Raw genomic sequence first — 20,949 nt, 5'->3', positions numbered from 1 at the left:
GCTTTTACTTCAGTAATGTTCCCATGATGTCCTCCAGTTTTGTTGCAACCACACCGTTTTTTTTAAAGTGTTTGCTTTTCAAATATTAGTATTTCCAAATACCATTGATCTCTGCTCAGGCAAAAAACCCCCAACATACTGAAATGCAGGAAAACAGTTACGCTGTGCAATGCTTTCTGGATTTCACCTTGCGATTCCTCAGCTCCACAGATTATTGTAATCAATCTAGGTGTATCAAAGCTGATTTGGAGGTATCATTTAATATTCAAAGGAATACCAAGTCATCTCCTGTTATATGCATAAAATTCAGAACTTCCTCGGAAAACCTGAACTTATTTTCTTTCCTCCTGCTTTTCAAAACCAACCAGGGCCAACAAATGCAAAGAAAAAAAGAGTAAACTTTGAAGCTGAAATTTAAAGCAATGAAAGTCAGGAAGTTCAAAAGTTAATGCTCCTATGGCTGTGTTAACTTGGCCATGTTGCAAATAGATCATGCAAATACTTCAAGCTATTTTGTTAAAGGCCTATAGTACTGTGCCATAAAGCATAATAAAACATGTTTTCTTTTCATGTGGAAACCAATTTGTATGAGGAACAGTACAGTTATATTTCTACTGCTAATGCTGACTTCTCCACCACAAGTCAAGTATGTCTGCCTCAAGGCGCTTTTCTGTTCTGACAATGCTGGTGTCCCATTGGAATCCAGCTTCCCCTTAGTTCACCCAAGAGCTTACATACTGACTCCCGCAGGAACAAAGGACAACTTCTCTCCTGACTCATTTGCCTCCTCAGAAAATAATCTGTCTTTCCCCTTGGGATCAAAGAACACTTGTCACAATTTTTCCATCCCTCACTTAGATGAAATTCAAACAAATGGCCTTGTCGATCATCTCCTCCTTTCTGTACTTCACTATCCTGGATTTTACCAAGGGGCATATTGATACCCCAATGCAGTAAACAAGATGGTCTCACATCTCTCAAATACTCATCTCCACTAAGTTGATTAAATACACACATGTTAAATATTCTGATTTAGCAAAGAATTTATTTTACTCTCTTTGTACTCTTTTGTTTGTCTTCTGTGTTTTTAATATACTAATTGCAATGTGCTAAGGTTAAAGGAGATCAACCCCCAGAAAATGTGCCTTATTCTTGGTCAAATATGTTATGTTTCTTAGCTACATTGAGAGCTAACCCACCAACCCTGGGTCAGTATTAAGTAAGCAATGTCTGAAAAACCATCAGTTTCACTATCTTCTCTGTCTTGGAGAAGCATACTCATCAGCTGCATTCTTCATCCCAGACCTAAAGGATTTAAGGACAAGGATTGTGGTTTTGAACTATATTCAAAAAGCTCAGGAAGAGAAAAACAGCTCTAATGTGTTCACCATACCCTTACTTGATGCAACCTTTGTACTAATTAGTTTTCAAGCACTGAAGTCTTCATAGAAGTACCACCTGTTTAAGAATGAATGAATACCTGACTCAGATCCTGGTCTGACAGAATGGGATGGAATAGTTTGGGCACACTGAAAGCATTGTATATGGATTCAGCTACATGACAACATGATTTATTGGCAATCCAAAAGTTCCTAGGTTGAGGTTTGAATTATTCCAGAAAACATGGCAAGCTCTTCCTACAAACTCTTCCAAGTTTAGCCACTTGTTCACTGGTGCCAATTTTGCTCAGACACTTTTCAGCCAACTTTTCTTCACTTTTGGTCTTGCCCAAGCTGTACGAGCCAGATGTAATGGTAGGTGACCAGTTATTACCTGCAGTGTCTGCCAGCATAATCCACCCTGTGTGACCTGTCCATCACAGATATGTCATACAAAATTAGAGGTAATGTTGCACAGGTCCTTCAGAAAAGGAGAGAAACTACTGCAGATTTTCAGTACACTTCTCAGTGTGCAGCTAGTAAGAAGGACTCAAGTCACTTCTGTGTTTTTTGGATCCTTCTTCATCTGTCAGGAGAGACAACCATATTCAATTGACAGTGTTGTAAGTGACATGGAGTACCAAAACGATGAGAAAATGAAACTCAGCATTATTCACAGACAGTTAAGAACATCTGACTTCTTCATTATCTAAACATTGATAATTTTTATCAGTAAAAATACCTGATATTCACTATGCTCCTTCACAACCCTGAAAGGCAAGAGCACATTTATACTGAGTGTGTGTACAAAGACTGAGGATGCAAAGAGGCTCTTTGTGACCGACTGCAATGACTGCAGAGTGAGAACGATCCAGCTCTGCCAAATTCTGCATGGCTTCAGCAACAGCTGCCTGAAGTGGCACTGTATTCACTCCTCCAGCAAAAGGCAGTCCCTGAGCAGAGGGGTTGTCAGCCTTGGGACAAGCCCACAAAGATTTAAGCTTAGGCCTAAATCGGATTGTGGTGGTTTGGCCTGTTACTGTCAATGCAACAATTCAGAATAATGAAGGTGAGTCCTAATACGTCTTAGTAGGACAGGAGGCTCAATTAATGCCAAGAAGCAACAGGTGGACAGAGCAATAAGACAGGTTGGAAGGAGATGAACAAGGTAATATGAGCAGGTAATATGAACATGATTTTAGCCCAGCACCTGTCTACCTATTAACAGCTGGCAGAGTCCTGTAGGCGTTGTGGAAGATGGGAATTATGTTAAAACAGTACTAAAATAAAATAAAACTGAAAAAAACCTGTCACAAAGCCCCAACAATAAAAAAGGGTTCTGCTCTTCTTTGGTAGCTTTTCTCCTGGTAGTAGATCAAAGGTATTCAGCTACAAATATCTGACTTTTCCACAGATAATATCTATGAATCTGATAATGAACAAATAATTTGGTCTATGAAAACAGTCCAAGCTGAAGTCATCAGCTAATTGTACAACACTAGTATTTTTGCACAATCCACTGAGGCTATTCCAGTTAAAACCACCAGCTTTAAGTGTATGCAAATGACTATGCTACAAATAATTCTTAAAATTCTGTTCAAAATTTTGAAAAAAGTGGAAAGAGAAGGTAGTAAGTGCACATCATAGTTTAATTAGAGAATTACCAAGTAAATCTGTACACTAACAGTGAACAGCTGTGCTTTTTCCTAGCTTCATACATTTCTGTTCTCCCACATTACTGAAGCTAATTTGTTTAGAATTTTAGCAACGACTTCTAGCAGCTGTTCTAACAATTATAAACTACATCAGATAACTAAGAACTTCAGTAATCTATTTCTCTCATAGTAAGGATGCAAAGGATTATTTGTAGTCCAAACTACTTGATGGTGAAAATGAAATAATAAGTTTTTTGTGGCCCAGATATTTCCCAACTGGTGAAAAAAAAAATTTTAGAGGTCAGATAAAAGGACACACAGTGCTGCAGTGTAAAATCTCACAAACACTGGCTATAAACTAAAGACCTATTCACATGCATTTGTATCATCAGGGAGCCAAATTTGCTTAGTTTCTGGCTACTTTAATTTTCAGTGCCTTTGGAACATGTCAGTACACAAGTCAGTGAAGAAAATGCTGCTTGGAAAAGAGTCTCTTTTTATCTTATTTTTTTCCCCTTTTCTTTCCTTTTTTTTTTAGGGGTGGGGAGAAAAGAGTAATAATTTAGCAAAGGCAAACTACAGATAAAATCCTTTCTAATAAACACATATGAAAATATACTGCATATACTGTGCACTATAGTTACTATGTGCTATTAAGCATCAGAGAAGCAAACTCCTATGCTATGTAGTGAGACTACTTTTTATATGTATGATTTAGATTTGATTATTCAAATATTAATGAACATTTACAACACAACATGCATTAAATACCCTGTTAATATTGTAGGGCTAAAATGTCAGGGAAATTAATCATAAAAGGATAAATGATTAATAGTATTTATACCCAAGAATACAACATGCATTTGATTGTATACTAGTAATAACAACAGCCACAATTAGAAATTACATTAAGAATATTTGATTTTGTTTTTGTTGCTTGCATTATGCTGTAGTTCTTAGCACTAGTCAGAATAGCTGTATTTACAGCATAAAGTATGTAAATAAACCTCAAACTATCAGCTAATAATATATTTTTCTTTATTAGCCAAGGGGGACAACATCAGAGGCAATACAGCTCTTAAAGTATTGCCATAAGAAGGAACCACTTGACAGATCATGTTTCAGCCCACATGTAGGTCAATTTTGTCTCTTTTTTCAGTTTGAAAATTTGACTGGTAATATCTCACTATAGATCTTTAGTATATCTAGAGAGATTTTATTTATTTATTATTATTATTATTATTATTATTATTATTATTACTGCTATATTAAAATGCATAATTTGAAAATATTTGAAAAGATGTTTTAATTTTAAAGGTGTTTTATACACAAAATAGTTGAACTAGTTTTCCAGAAGCAATCAATTAACTTGTCGAGGTTTGTTTTTCCAAATTCATACCATTTTGTTTATATTTGCTGTCCTCCAGTAAATTCTTTAGCCAGCAGGCAATTAGTTGGAATAAGGAATTCTTCCAATTTATTTTGGATGGTTTTATATACCCATCTCAAGTATTAAATTAAAAAAATCTCCTTAGTTTAGGAAAATATAACAACCAAGATTCCCTAAACTCTCAAAGCATTCAAAACAAAAATAAAGAGAGAGCTTCACAGTGACGGATGAATTTCACGTACCCAGGGCAATGCCCAGGAATTACAATAAAGTACAATAAAGTACATTTTTAATGCATCTGCAGCCATTCTTCCCACAAGACTCCACACATTCACCCCTATTCCAGACAAGTGAGCAAGTGTCCTTTGTCTCCGGCTCAACATGCCAAATCTCCTGCATCTTTCGACTATCCTCCCTTCTCTCCTGTCTCCCCGACCTGATCCTGGAATGTTTTGGCCACGAGGTTAAGAAAGATTCCCCCATTTATCACAACCTGCCAAGCACAACAGGGTCACAGTCCCAGCCCCAGCGCTATCACTTAGCTAATCCAGCCGCAGCACAGGCACAAAACTTCAAAGATATTTTGCCACGGGCAAAAGTTAGTCCTTATTTGCTTTAAAATCCAAGTATCAATCAAGTTAAACTGTGCTTCAGTGGAGCTAACAGTTTAAATGTTCAGAGCAACGTGGACATTTGGTTCTTAGCTGTGGCTGTAATTGAATGCAGAGCTCACCTGGGATAGCAGTATAAATACTTCAAGGACAGCAAAAATCTCATAATGGCACAATTCATTTTATCCACGAGAACACCCTTGTTGAAAAGAATTGTTCAATCATTCATGTAAACACACAAAAGCAACTTCTGATGCATGTGTGCAAATAAATACAGATAATACACACAGCATCTCTGTTTATGTTAAATCACTTCAGATTATTTTACCTTCCAAAGGTTTTACTATGAGTTATACCAGCTGAGCAGGCAAACTTATGTGATTGTAGAGGTCATTTAATGACTTACAAGTCGTGACTTATGCCTGAAATTAATGTGAAGAACAATTACAGATTTACAAATGAGAACAAGCAAAGGACTTTTCTTCAATATCTAGGAAGCAAATAATTGATTAACCCTAGGTAAAATAATATGTGAATTTTACTATCCTGGGATTCTGCCTGGGATTTCTGTTCAACCTAATGCAAACAATACAATAATTATGCTTTTTAAATCAATCCAGATTCTTCCTCAATGTGTATATTTAGCTGCATCCTCTGGAGCTAAAAGGGATCCATCTTAAAATCAGCTTTTAAAAAAATCTTGGCCTTTCTGCAGATATTTACTTATAATTGAATACTGTTTAATTATGTATTAATTCAGAGCAATGAATTCATATTGCAAAGAGAAATAAACCACCCAGATATTATCTTTCCTGTTAAGCTATTACTGAAATGTATATTATTTATTTTTTCCAGCAATATGATTGAAAATATCTTTAATAAAATAAAACATAAAAAGGAAGCAAGTAGCATATTAGTTACAGCATTAAATTCTGGAAACTGCTTACATACCTTTTGTACATAAATTTAATACAGCCATGCTCTCCTTTTATTTAAAAATACTGAAACAACATGTTAAAATTTTAATCCCTTGTTAATAACATTTACTAAATAAGTTTCACAATTCAAAGTTTAAAACTGAACAAAGTGCTAATTATGTCCTCTATTCTCCCAAAGCAAATGTAAATTTAATAAAATTTATGTATAGCTATGCACAACAGGAAAAAAAGAGATAAAAATGATAGGTAAGCATGTGAACAAGACAGTATGCAGTGTGGTTTTTCATCTGCTTCTTCTATTTAACAGTATGTTCAGACATTTTCACAAACCACTTTCTGTTTAAGAAAATAACCTTGACTTCTAATTTCTGTAACAGATGAATTCGCTTCCTTGCATGCGCACTCTGACACGCATATATATGTGCGTGTGTGATCGCACAAACATACAAACATACAGATGTTTTCCAAAGCCAAATTCAAGTTCTTTTTCTTGACATTATCCACATTCACACAAGGCTGCTGCTATTTGATTTGCTGTACATTTAACAAGATATACCTTTATAAGTCTCAAATTATCTTGGAAAAGTGCTTTGGCAAAAACTATTTTTTAATTCGGGAATTTAAAATATTACTTGGTTTATATACCCTTTTCAAATTTACATTTGATTTACTTTAGAAGAAATTGTAACGGCACAAAAGTTACTGAGACAGTCAAAAGCTGTTTAGCTGAAATGTATTTCAGAAAATAGTGAACAGACCAAGAGAAGAAAGATGTAACTGGATCCTGCTGCTTGCTGCTTACCAGACCACAGGCACAAAATTGAAGAACTTACTGGCTGTAAGAATTTATATTTTTCTTCCAAAGAGGTTCCCTACCTATTACAGATCCCTGAGGCTGTAAATGCCTGTTTACAGCTGAACCAAACTGCCTTGCTCTTTCTTTCCTGGGACTTTGCTTGCTGCTCTAGGATAATAAAGCAGCACTCCCAGAGTGAAGCCCGGCTGAGTTTCCCTGAATGAAACAGACATTTAAGGAGCAGTAATCCCCATGCCAGATCCCACCGTGGCCTCCGCACTGCTGCTCTTGCTGCTGCGCGGACCCCACGGCAGGGAACAGCGTCTGAGTTCAACAGCAGCACATGCACATGGGTTCCCCGAAGAAAGATTTAATCACAATTTATTCACAAAAGAACCCAGCCTGTTCAATTGAAAAGTGCATTAAAAATGACAGATGACGTTACAGAGACAGCAAACTTTGGAGGAGGTAGGAAAGATGCTTTAGCATATTTACACTTCAGCATTATTTGTTCCAAATGCATGTCTAATCAACTTAGAAATTAAACAAATGGATTTGAATTAAGTATTAGGAAAATAAATTTATTTTGTTGTATCCACAGTTTTTGTAGTTTAGAGACAATTAATTTGAATTCAGCTTATGTCTAGACACCTGTCTCAGCCTACTGGCCTTTAAGTGTCTCTTACAAATATGTTATCGAATAACACACCAAGGAACTGCTCACAGATTTCACAGACAAAACGTGATATTTGCAGCACATTATAGAATGACACGTTTTATTTCTTACAGTACTTAACAAGTGGTAAACAAAAGCTGCTGTAGTAAACAAAAGCTGCTCCTGCTGCCTGATGAATCCAGTTCTGTGACCTATCTAAACTCCTGCACTCTAGACCCATGAATAAATACCTTGTTCCAAAACCAAGTTCAAAACTGTTACTACAGAAATTAAAATCAAATCTCCTTCTCAGAACAAAATCTGAATGGGAATTAATACTAATTTTATATTTCCCATTTTACCATTAAACAACATTTGCATCAATATTGCAAATTAACATCCATCATAACCTTACCTTAGCAGTCTCTGAAGAACAGAAACCAATTCCCCAGATATGCAAAGTCAGTTTCCAGAACAAAAAAAAAAAAAAAAAAAAAAGGAGAGAATATCTGTTTTGTTTCACGATAATTAACTTCCACTGCAGAGCAGCTAAGGTGTGTAGGCAGGTTTTCGGGACCAAAAGGCTTTTGCATCAGACAGCCAGGATTATTTAAACTCAGGAAAACTGAAGACACTTTGTTCTTCCTTGAACTGTCATGCCGAGCCTAGCACAGTCCAGTTACTTAAGTCAACTAGGAGGAGATCTAGATAGTAAACAAGCTTGGCTCTGTCCAATGGCTTTCCACACCCTCCTGTTTATAGTAAGATGACTTGCATTCAGAGGTCACCCCATCAACAGCTCCTGTCTTTCAGTGGGTATCTAATGTGCTGCATTTATCCCAAGGCCCTTTTAATGAAACCACCTTCCTGGTCCCTGCTCGCCTGCTGTCGCTATGACACATCTGCTCCTTATTGTGCAAAGCCCTATTAAGTGTTAAAATATACAGAAAAGTCATACCTGGGCATATATTCTGCAAGTAATTCAGGTATTTATAAGAGCTTACCTTGTCTGTGAATATTAGCAACAGAAAGACTTTTTAAAGATCAAAGAATTTTGCCAGCAACATTCATCTTGTGAATAAAAGAAATTCAAGAGGAAGGAAGATGGATGTCATTGTTTGATCTGGATTTAAAACTTTTACAAATACTCCCCAGAAGGATAATGCATGTGCCTGTGCCAGATAATATTTACTTGAATATGTTAACATGCTGGAAACAAGAGATGAGGAGTGTCCTCGAGCTCTGCTGTAAAATGATACAGAGCCAAGAAAAACAAGGGTCAAGTGCCAGGACCCCAGTGAAAACACCAAGTCAGTGCTGGACTGAAAGAATACACGGAATTGATGGTTCTTACAAAACACAGTACATCTGCAGCAGTGTAGAGCCTCCTAGCTCTCATTTTTTAGGCATACAAGTGCTACTGGTTACAAAAGGTTTGTGATCCAACTGGCAATTGTTGTTTTCTTTATACAGAACTGCAAACCAAAAGAATAAACCACCTGAAAATTGCCTATCACAACAGATAGATCTAAATTAACTGTATCTTAAAATGAGGACAAGGAAATGGTGTTTAGTATTTTCCTTCAGAAATCCTACAAAAATAAGAATTTCAAATTTCTACCAGTACTTTTCCTCACTCCTTAGCCATTGGGCAGCATTAGAAATTTCAGTCTTGTTTCAGTGAGGATGTGAAACTGAAGATGGCACTCTCTCCCCATGCAAACACAAGGCTGACTGCTGCTCAGAAATGCTCTTTGAGTGAAAGTTACACCTGTAGCACATTTTCGGCACCATTTTTTGTCACCACGGCAGCATCAAAATGACAGATAGCAGCTTGGCTCTGCTAAAGCTAATAAAACATGATTGATGAACTGGGCTAGAAAGCCATGTCAGTTCAGATTAGGATATTTGTGCCATCATTTGACAGGTTCCACACTTTATTATTAGAATGGACTGTCAGGACTTTAAGAGCCACTAATAAATACATCCATCCAGATTCCCAGATGCCTTTTTTTTGTACTTAAACCTACTAATGAAATTTAAATATGAAAGTTTTTTCCATGTGGAATCTCACTCAATTTTTATAAAATACTTGCTCTTAGAAATACAATATACTTCCTTAAACAGGTGTCTGTCAGCTGCTATAATCTCATGCACTGAAGTCCAAGTAATCCTCATTTTACTGCATTGTGTGGTATAATGAAGGCCCACCTCTTTGACAATGAAAACCCACTGAAGCATATTTAAAGTACTGGGGAGAACATAATCAGCTTTCAGATGTTGTTTTTGACATTAGCTTTGGGCATAAGCTCATTCTTAACTGCTCAAACAACACATCAGATGTGGAAGGTGGCTAATCAAGACTGGTTGGGGTTTTTTGGCATAAAAAGAAAGGAAACAAAGGAAAAAGCTATTGCAGAAAATGCTGCCAAAGAAGACTGAAAGCACCTGGATGTACATGAACAGGGGGCTCTAAGGCTCCAATCCTACTCAATGAATTGCAGAGAGCCCTCACAGTAGTGGAGAATCATCACAGCAGCAGGTAAGGAACAATATTTGTCTCTTCCTCTCCCAAGCATCAGGCAGACAAAAACCAGCCTGGGCTTGGACTCCACCGACAGTTAAGGAGCACACCACAACTCCCTCTGCCCACCCCTGTGTGCAGGAAGTCCTCACTCAGCAGCTTCAAACCAAAGCAGATTGTTTGCCACTCCCTGCCACCATTTCACCTCTGTATTCCTGTCTTCTGTCACACACAAACACCAAGAATGAAAGGACCAAAGAAACAACCACTAGTCTTTCCCCTTTTCCCAGCTGCATAAGACAATTTTATTGATTCTCAGGTCTGGATGCCTGGAGGCAAAGGACAGTCCCACACACTTGTAAAAGTGTTATCACATAGCGGCGATAAGAAATGTCTATGCCAGAATTTGGTGCACAAACTAGTAGTGTCAAGAGACGACCAGAGAAAATTCTTACATCTACAACATGTGCTCCTTTGCCAGACTGACTGAGAGGGAAACCTCTGTCCCAACATCCCCGTGATGGATTAACTTCTCTGCAAACTGAGATTCCTAAGGGGGAGATGTTTTTTATTGACACGTGAATCAGAAGCTTCTTCATACTCTTTATTTACAACATCATTTTAAGGACATAAATGTAGCTTTTCTTACAAACAAATGTAAGAAGGGGAAACAGCAGACATTAGCAAAGAAAAATTGCAGTCATTTCAGAAAATATGAAAGCATGAAATGTTAAGTATTTTGAATTTCTCAATTAGTTCTCCAACCAAAACTGCTTGGTTCAGAGCCACAGTAGTGAAAATTACTTCTGATATTATTTTCTTCCTGTTCTAAACTTTGTATTAGATGCCATGAGGTACCACATCAGCAAGCCTTTGCATTTTAAGAAGTGCCATGAACTGACATTTCCAAGTTGCAAGTGACTTGCTTTTTTACTATTCCTTCAGATTTCATCATAGGATGTGAAGTACTTCTCAATGTATGTTGCAGGGAAAAACACACAGCAGCAGTGCGTTTTGTTACCATTGAGCAACCTTCTCCAATACATCTTGAGAACCACCACCACCACTTCACGTTTTGAGTCAGTGTATTTTTCAAGCAATAGAATGACAAAAATCACAAAAAGAAGAATGTAAGTAGAGATACTTTTGAAGAAAGGGATGCCTCTGAGATTTTGGGTTGGTCAACAGTTTTGTAACTGAAGATCAAATTCATGACAAGTAGGTATGTTCCTGAATTCTTTAGTGGATCTTGCATTCAGAGGGTTTGAAGATGCTTTGATCAAGTGAGCTGCATCCCCCTCTGATTCTCCCCTCTTTGGGGTCTGTCCACATTTCCCTGGCTGGCTGGCTGTGGCAAGTCACCACAGGCCCTGGGGGTGGCAAATTTTAGCCACAGAATGGATAATGGTATAATGGCACCTCCAACATGCCTTCCTTTAAAAAAAAAAAACAAAAACCCAGCTAACTCAATTGCTTTTCTTGTTAGTTTGTATTTTTAGTTCAAAGATAAATGACAAATTCCCAGATCCAAACTACCTTGCTTTTTCAAGAAATTTAAATTAGATTTAAATTTACAGCTCTCTCCAAGATGGCTTTGTTGACTTGAAACTTTTGTTTTGTTTGTTTCACCTGAGCTGTATTTTTAGCAATTCATCAGACTTTATGGAAAGAAAAACTACCATCTGAATTTCATTTCATGAGTGCCTCCCACCTGCTCTAGGACTTGTCTGTAATATCAAGGGACCAAAATAAAATCATTCATATTCTAATACTTCTATCCCTACATGATGCTGTATTTATTAGACACTTCAGCCACCACTAAAGCTGTGTTACATTCTGCCTGGGCACTGACCAGCCTGAGGCTTCTAAGAGCAAAGTCTGTGGTCCCATCACAGTCCCCACCAATTTCCCTCTCCTTGTTCACCTCAGCCTTGCAGAGACTCTTCTTGGATAGAGAGAACAGTAACAAAACAGTGGATACTAGATGGACTTAAGAACATGCACTTTTTTCACAACTGAAACTGCTATCAAAAACTAAAAACCGAGTAAATCTCAGAAAAATGACTGAAAACAGATGGAAAGATCTGTGATTCTATGATCCTAAATCTCAATAAAATAACTGAAAAACTGATGGAAGCCAGCTAAATTTTAAGTTCAAAGAAAAAACAGACATCTGATCATATCAGATTTTCAGTGGTAACTGAAAACGTTTATAAACATAAATAAGAATTACACATAGTAAACAGAAATTTATAAGAGCAACAAACCATACATATTTACAAATAACATTCCTGAAAGAGCTTTAAAACACCGGTTTTAAAATAAAAGTTTAGAGATCTTTCTATTTTGTCTTCTGTTTCCTCAGCATCTGCAATTTCTGATTTTTTTCTGCAGTCTTGCAATCAAGCCTTTAAACCGAAATATCAAGCCTTTAACCTGAAAAATTAATGACCAACAAAATAATATTGTTGCAACAAAGTATTTTGCCTCCATCTTCCACTTCCACTGGTTTCATTGAATCTTTTTCTAAAAATTACTCATTTATGTGCCATTTATATCTACCATTTTAAATGTCTGTGTATTAATTCTCATTTGAAATAAACAAATAAAAAAAATCTGAGCTTTGCAAAATGCATGTCAAGTTCACGGTGCAGACTTTCTGAAAAGATTTTTCATGCAATTTCTCGTTAGGAAAAGTTGATATATGACACCCTATCTCTCAAAGGCATTCAAGGGAAAAAAAATTGTAAGAGATTCAAACCCCTGCTAATTATTACCTGTTTTTATCACTACATTTTCTAGGGTTACAATCAAGATGAGTAACGTGTTCAGTGATCAGTGCTAGACACAAATATGATCTCAACCCTGGAATCTTAAAGTTAGTTTTATTTACGGCTCTAGAGTCAACTCTAGTAAAATCTTCCAAGTTTATTTTATGACCAAATAAAAAGTTTATTTAAGTAAGTACAAGAGAGACTGTATGTCAAAATTCAGAAGGAGTTTCAGTTTTTGAAGTGGATCTCAAAAGCTGCAAGAGAAGGAAGAGGTTGAACCATTTCAAGATTTTGACTTGAACTCCTTATCATGAGGCCCCATTTTCTCGCCTTTTAACCATTAAGTGTTCAAAGACACTGAGAGTGTCTGTGTGTCTGACTGCTCTCAGTCAAGCCTCCTGTTGTAGGTCACATCCAATCTGAGAACACAACATGCAGTCCATCTGTATCATGTTTTCACATGTGTACAGTGATCTTCACTGCCTGTACTGAGCACTTCTTTCGGCTTTTCTTCTGCTTCTGTGACAGAACCAGCTCTCATCCCTCATCCCCCCTCCCTCCTTGCACATATGACTGCTACAGAATGAACCAAAATGATGAATGTCTGAGCAATGGCATGATGGATTTTTCATATAAAAAAAGAGCTGTAGCCTTGCTTTAACTTACTGTTTATTTTGAAAGCTGGCTGGCACCTCCATAATTACCATGGACCTTCTCATCAGAAAGCTGGAGAAGTATCAGGCTGGAGACATCCAAAGCAGGGATTCCTATGCTGTGGCATGCAAACCACTTCAAGGTGGTACTTCTGTGCCGGGGCAGGGAAAAGTGGGAGCAGCAGCAATAGATCCCAACCTTTCTGGGCACAGTGCTAGGACTCACACTGTTTATTTGTGCCTGGAGCAAAATCCAGTGTGGTAGGGGAAGTGCTTTTTGCATGATGGAAATGATGGTGTTTAGGTTCTGACTTGGGAGACATGGGAATTAAGGAATGGCTGACTTTGAAAAAGATCCGCTATATGACTCTTTCCTAGCAAATAAACTCTTTTAGGCCTTCTTCAGTTTAAAGGATTAATAAAGTCAGCAGTTTTTACTGAGGGCGCTTCCCTTCATATGTATGTATGCATGAAAAATTCCATTTTCCTTTTTTAAAAAATATAAACTTTCAATGAAACAAGGTAAAATTTATGCATGCACTAAAACTAAATTGGTAAAAATAATAAATATTTTAAAAAAATAATAAGAAAAAATTTTTGCCAGTAGAATAACTCTATTAAACACAACCAGAGAAAAGTTCTGTTTTTGAGTGAATGAAGCTTATCTTTCATAAATTTAGGCAAGCCAGTCACCATATATAAAGAAATTATTTTTGCTGTGTACAAAACCTGAAAGGGAGCCTTAAGTAAAAGTAACAGCAAACATGAGTTACATGGTGAAAATTCTTGGGTTTCTCCATCCCTGTGTGTGGACATTCCAGGGGGTATGTAGCTTACAGATCGCTTAACTCAGCCTTTACTGGAAACAGCTTTTCTCAGGCAATTACCAAACTCTGTCCTACCAATGTCCTTTAGCATTTTGAACAAAAGCTCTACCAAAAATAAGGAAAATAAATTTAACATTTTTTGGTACAACGTGTTTATAGCTGTTATGCAATATGTTACAAACATTTTAATAAAGAATCCATACTCTGAAAGTCCTGCTGAGCCATAATAACTATTGAGGTCTCAGTATTTTCATATAAAGAGGCTAACAGCTAGTTTAAAAAAAAAAAAATCCTCTGATACCACACAGCCATCTTTCTTCCAAAGCTACAGATGACAATGTAACTTTTAGACAAGTTAGTATTTTACATTTTTCAGATGTACATCTGATACTAAAATAATTTCTTAAAAGCATAATTCTAACAATCTTTCACCATAAATAATTGATATATTTTCTGTATTCTTTCTTGACCTGGGTAAGATGGTGCTGACAAATTTGTTCCCTTGAGTGTCCATGTCTTTTTACTCATCAAAGGAGGATTTGGACGGAAGTTTCCATTTTTGTCTTTGTTTGTGTTGGCAACTTTACCAATGGGAATTACAAAAAATTTCACAGCCTGGCAAAGGGAGGAAGTGACATCTCTATATCCCCAAATTATCCAAGCTTTCAGCAGCTTGCTCCTTTTTCTGCTGTGCTAAACTATAGCCTTTTATTCCCTTCTCTTCCAGTGGCAGTATACTCCTTAAGCAAAATACAATCCTCCCTCTCTTAAATTTTATTAAATTCACCATTTGCTTTAAGCTATTCCATGCTGAAACCTAACTTAATTTTTTTATTCCTAGGAAACACAGGAAAACACTGGGTCAATTCTGTTCTTTAGAGGCATTCATCATTTTTTTGGTGGAATGCACCCCAGTAATCAGGAGCAGAATGTGGATAGTTTTGCCAAAATATCACGGCGTTAAACTGATCACTACAGTGTAGCAAGTAACTAACTTAGTGTTATTAAACACTACAAGCTTTTTAAATTTGTAAAACACCTAAGAATTCCACACTCACTCAGTATTTTTCAAACATATAGATTTGCAATTGGAAATACAATGGTATTAATGACCCCTAATGACAACAATTTCCTTGAGTAATGTATCCATCTAAAATTATCCATGATACATTAGCAAAATTTGGCTTTTGTTGTTTGTTTTTTTTTTTTTTTTTAACCTAGTATTTCTGTGTATAAAGAATTAACTTTCTGTGTATAAAGTTTTATTTCATTGCATCCAGTTTTCTTCTCACCACACTTGCAATTCTGCTACAGTCAATGGGGTTGCACTGTTGTGAGAACAAAATCTGGATCAGGATACAGATTTCAACACCACCCTCCTCCAAAATATAGTGTTTCAGAGTTTTTTCCCAACCTCAACTTCAAAGGTGGATCATCTTACAAGCGACTAGAACTGGAGAGCAAACATCCTCCATCATCATAACAAATCTCTCAGCATCAGCACAAGTATTTGGAAGAACTACTTGTTTTACATCATCATCTCTGTTTCTACACACAAGTGCAGAAATGCAGATAAGTTGCTTTTATCTACTAGTTAGATCTGCACATATAAATGAAGAATTAAATATCACAAATCATAGTATTTTGTAACATGATTCAGCAGCTTTAATGAAATCAGATTTCTGTCACTGCCATGAGAAATTACTTACACAGTGCTTCAAATTAAAAAAAAAATACCCACAAAAAAATGAGAGCTTTTAATTGTATACTTTAAAATTCATATTTTCCTAAAACTTAAAAACTGAGAATAAAATGTAGAGATTTCAATTTTTTTTTTTTTTTTTTTTTTTTTTTTTTTTTTTTTTTTATTCTGCAGAAGAAGAAATGAACTGAAATGGATGAATGGACACACAAAATGATAGAATAAAATTTAGTAAATTTTGCATGAAAACAAAACTTCTGTCCAAACTGGGAGCCATGCAATAAACATAAGTGGATTACAAGTAAAAACCATTGATGTTATTTCCTTGTAGTTCCTGAAAGCAATTTCTCCTAACTTTGAAAGTAATGTGGCGATTCTGGTCATTGGCCCTACAAGGAAAGTATAAATAAACCTTTTTCTTCTCTCTCAGACAGCCATACTGTATTTTGACAATTTTTAGGATACAAGGAGTGGTTTGGAGATACATATTTAAGCAAATGACTTTTTCAAAATATTGGTTTCTATGTCAATACAAGTATTCAACATAATCTATTAAAAAGCATATGCATGTGATTATTTCTTCACATGTGAGTTGCTTCACTGGCTTTAGTAAGTGTTTAATTCATTCACAGTGTGCAGTTAGGCATATGTGTAAATCACCACAAGAATGGAATCTGAATTGAAAAAGTGTTAGGTTTCTACCAGGAATTTCAGTCTATTCTCCTATCCAGATTTGTAATACATGTTTTCAACAAAAACGACATGGCACTGTGTATGTGCAATTAGAAATGAGACTTAACTGCTCACATTTATTTCTAGAGATGCACAAACACCTTGAGATATTACTAAAATAAAGTATACAGTGGATGAAAATATTACTTCAGAGATTTGAAACATTTCAAGCACACATATATTAATTCAAAATGAATCAGCTATAAATATCTTCAGTTTTAGCAAGAGTTCAAGGGAATATTAGAAAATACCACAGAGTATTTTAAATAACTTAAGGTGCACAGCAGAGAGAGAAAATATGCAACTTGGCAATGAAAATATGTAGCTAAAATAAAGCAGAACTGTTTCACTACAAGAAAAATGGTATCACCTATTCAGAGTGGCTGACTGGGAAAAGCATGTATGCAAGGTTTATAGTGATTTGGCCCAAAACTGTGGCATCTGGACAGAGCAGGGCATAACCCCAGCCAGTACCCTGTTACTGGGTGTAACTGCAGCTCTGCTTTCTGTCTCTGCTGTGAATGCACAAATGCTATATTAAAACAACTGAGAGATAAAATGAAAATTGAAACAACCTCCCAAGTGCATTAAAAAAAAATTATATGAATGCCTGGCTATGCCTGCACAGAAGGGCAGGGTAGGAAAACAGACAGTCCCAAGTGCAGTCCTCTTGCCCAGAATTCCTGTGTGAGAGTGGAGCAGGAACCACAGCCAACAGAAAAGGAATAGACCTATTTTTTTTCCTCAGCGAGTGCTGCACTCCAGAGATGGCTGAGAGCTCATTTTAGAAGATACCAACTGTGATATCTCTGCCTTCAGCATCTACTACGAATTAGATTACCAGATTAGATCTTTGTATAATACAGGAAACAATGAAAGACTTATGAAAATTGATGTTACTGATGATTTTTAAAGGAGATCCAAGGGTCAGCCTCTGGTCTGGTGAAGTTATGGACAACCTGCCAGGACAAGAAGTTCAAACTTACTTCGATACTATATGGATTTGTTGTTGTGAAATACAAATATTTTTATATGACTAAACCAAAACTATTTAATATTTGTGAATGTTTTATTTTTCATGAAATAATTTCAGGCATAGAAACAGCCATGTTCTCTAGTGGCAGTGAATTCCAAATCTTTATTATGTGTCGGTAGAAAAATATTCCTTTTTATTAGGTTGAAATGTACTTCAGTTTCTCTTCATACTCCCTATATTGCATCACTTGACCCACTGTCTCTATTGTAGTCATTACTGCACACACATTACTGCACTCATCTGTCAACTGTATCTGTCACAGTCCATAAAGGAGAGTTGGGGGTTTGAATATCTTTATTAATTTCCATTTCCCATATCGGAAGTCTGTAATTCTTCCAAATCCTTAGCATGTTGAGCAAACAGAACTGAACATAAAGCACGAATTTCATTTCTTCTTTACTTAAAAGAAACCCAACACTGTGAACCTTGTGGCTGATACTTTAATTTTTAGTTAAACAAAATCTAAAGTTCTGGTTTCTGTAGTAAGATTTACCATATAGACAAAAAGGGAGTGACAACCACAGATTACTATGTTAGTTTTTCAAGCTCAGAGGGACACATTGTCTCAGAGCTTGTTATTGAGAGAGGAACACAAACAGGAACTGGAGGTGCACCAAGTTTAAGAATAACCTAAGCACCAGCTCGAAGAGGAATTCTGGGGAGGAGGGGGACAAGTAGCTTCAAACAGCTACCACCTCAACAGAATGTAGGGAATCAAACAGAAATAAGAGCTGAAGGAGTGTTTCAAAGAACATATGTGTGAATGAACAATCAACCTTGAGCATTTGGAAAACATTAACTCATGCCTTCCATTTGACACTATGTGAAAAGATCATACAGCTCCCTGCTGCATGAAAAAACCCCTCTGTGTCTTGCTTTCATACAATAAAGATTGTTCTCCGGATCTTTATTGTATGAACCTCCTCAGCACAGATAAGGATGAAATCGGAGGCCCTTAAAAGCTGAAGATGGAAAATTGAATTTTTCATTACATCTTTGTTTTCCTAATAAAATATTACAGATTTTTAGATTTCAGATTTTAATAAATAAATCAGCTGAGGAGTTCTTCATCAAAATTAAGTTAAACAGAAGCATTTTCTGAAGGCCAGAGAATAAATTCAGATGGCTAAATCAACTCAAAGGGAATAAAAATGAGAATTAATATAATAAACAGGATCTGTGCTAACAGTAAAAAGGCAGAAAACAGTTACTACAGAAATGTTATAGTCTGGAAGATTTTTTAAATTTACCTAGGAATTTTGGGCACTAAATCACAGGGTTTTTTTGATATTTCAGTCATTAAAACAGTTTTCATAGTCACTTCTTGGCTAAATATACGTAATATACTCGACATATATAACTAATTGACTCGACATGAAAGAATTGTAGCTGAAGAGTGACTAGAAACCCCAAAAATGTCATATTTTGATAAAATACATCTAAATTCACTAAGTTTGAGCATAAATCAGGATAACCATTATCAAAGAACGGCTTGATTTGTAAGGGAGCCTAACAACCACCTAGCCCCTAACCCACCGCCATTGGTATATTACGATATACAACAGGTTTCAGAGAAGCATCTTTCAGATTTTGTCTTGATGTTTACATTCTACAAAGTTGGAAGGCTATAAAGAGCTGATTCATGTGCCCCTCCAACTTTAAGTTGTTCTGAAAGTCTACCCAGACAAGACTGAGGAGGAAAGGAGGCACCAATATCACTCATGCAAACTGCCCAAAGGTGTGGTGGATATGGCTATCTTTCTGCAACTCTGTCTTGCTAAAGTGATGGCCAGTTTCTTCAAAGGGCTACTAGTGTACCAAAAATGGTATCAACACAGTCTAAAAGACTCGTGTCTAACATATGCAAAAACTGTCAGAGAAGCCACATTTCAAAGTACAGGCATTTTCTACCATTTAATTATTTTGTATTTGCTTTCAAGTATGTTAAATTATATTTGTAATTACCTGGTTCCATTCCAACACCAAAACTTACTACAATTACTGAGTGAATAGAATTTTTTAAAAAATAGTGTTAATGAGACATTATTAAACACATAACCAAGAACTTCAATTTTTAATCTCAGACACAAATAGGAAGAAAAATTTCTAAGTATACCTCAAGATGAAGAAAACTACAAATCTAACTATACCCAATAGGTGATTGTTTTACAGTTCATAATGGATAACACCTTGCAATTATTTGTTTTTCAGAAAAATATTTTGTTGTCACATGCACAGAAATGAGCTTTCCTAGACACTTTTAATTTCAGCTTAAGACTGACAGGAAAGCATAGGAAATAAATTCCTTCTACCTCTAATGTAAAGGAATTCAATTAAGATATGCAGAAGTGGGAATTTTTTGATTTTCCAATCCATATAATGGACAAAAAATTAGAAGCTGAGCTGAGCTTTACTAGTCAAACTAATATTTTGAAGGTGTCTGATACACGGATCTTCAAAGGTATCTAAGCAGGAAAAAAACCTAATTGTCAAGTCGAACTCATTTTTTCAGAGGTCAGCAATTAATTTAATTTGTAACACATGAAAATCCTCCTGTATATCTTTCAACACCTTTAAGTATCCAAATGGCCTTGAAAATCTGTCTAAATATGATGATTAGTTCACTTAGTATCTGCCATTAATAATTCTCTTCTCTAATAAATCCTTTAGACTTGGATGAAAATATTTTTGTAATATATTCAAACTACTTACAACTGGCTTATTTTAATAAAAGAAATAAAATATTGTTTTCCTGCATTTGGAACCCTGATTTGCATCCAAACTGCAAGTTGATCCAAGTAATTAGTTCAAATTTAGATTTCTATAAAATAAAAAATGTAGTATCCTTCTTTTTAACAATATTTAAGCTGAGAATCAGAGGTTGTGTAATACTGCAAAATTAGTTCTTTTTCAGGAGTCATGTGAGACAGGTACATATTTCTTGAATATATTGTCAAGGAGAAGGTTTCTAAGAAAATCCAGTTTTAAAATACTCACAGAAAACAAGATAAATCTTGGGGTTTTTTTCTAATGGGTGGTTCAAACTGCAGTTAAAATTGTTCTTTAAAACACTTTGATTGAAATCAGGCAATCCTGGGAAGCAGAATGACTTGAGTTAATTCTACAAAGTCTTATACAAGAACAAGAAGATTAAAATTTTTAACATCTGATCTTCCACCACTGAAGTCAAGAGCAAATCTACCATGGATGTCACAGGCCAGATCCTGTCTTAACTCTTGGGATGGCAGAACAGGCCTTAAGACTGGTATGAGTGACT

General features: G+C 36.0%; 1 protein-coding gene across 10 annotated transcripts in view; it reads right to left on the bottom strand.

Moving 5' to 3' along the window:
* Positions 1–20,949, bottom strand: part of EYA4 (EYA transcriptional coactivator and phosphatase 4) — a 141,365-nt gene that overhangs the window by 74,674 nt on the left and 45,742 nt on the right. The window contains exon 1 of one of the 10 annotated variants that reach the window (XM_041470016.1): positions 7,840–7,925. The exons of the other annotated variants lie outside the window; for them this stretch is intronic. The gene's annotated coding sequence lies outside the window, so the exon portion shown is untranslated. Of the gene's footprint in view, positions 1–7,839; positions 7,926–20,949 lie in introns of those variants that run through there. 10 annotated transcript variants of the gene reach the window in all.

Source organism: Pyrgilauda ruficollis, unplaced genomic scaffold, assembly GCF_017590135.1.
Source record: "Pyrgilauda ruficollis isolate IOZ18807 unplaced genomic scaffold, ASM1759013v1 scaffold24, whole genome shotgun sequence".
Taxonomy (NCBI): Eukaryota; Metazoa; Chordata; class Aves; order Passeriformes; family Passeridae; genus Pyrgilauda; species Pyrgilauda ruficollis.
Note: the sequence above shows the minus strand (reverse complement) of the source record. Positions and strands in the feature narration are given on the sequence as shown.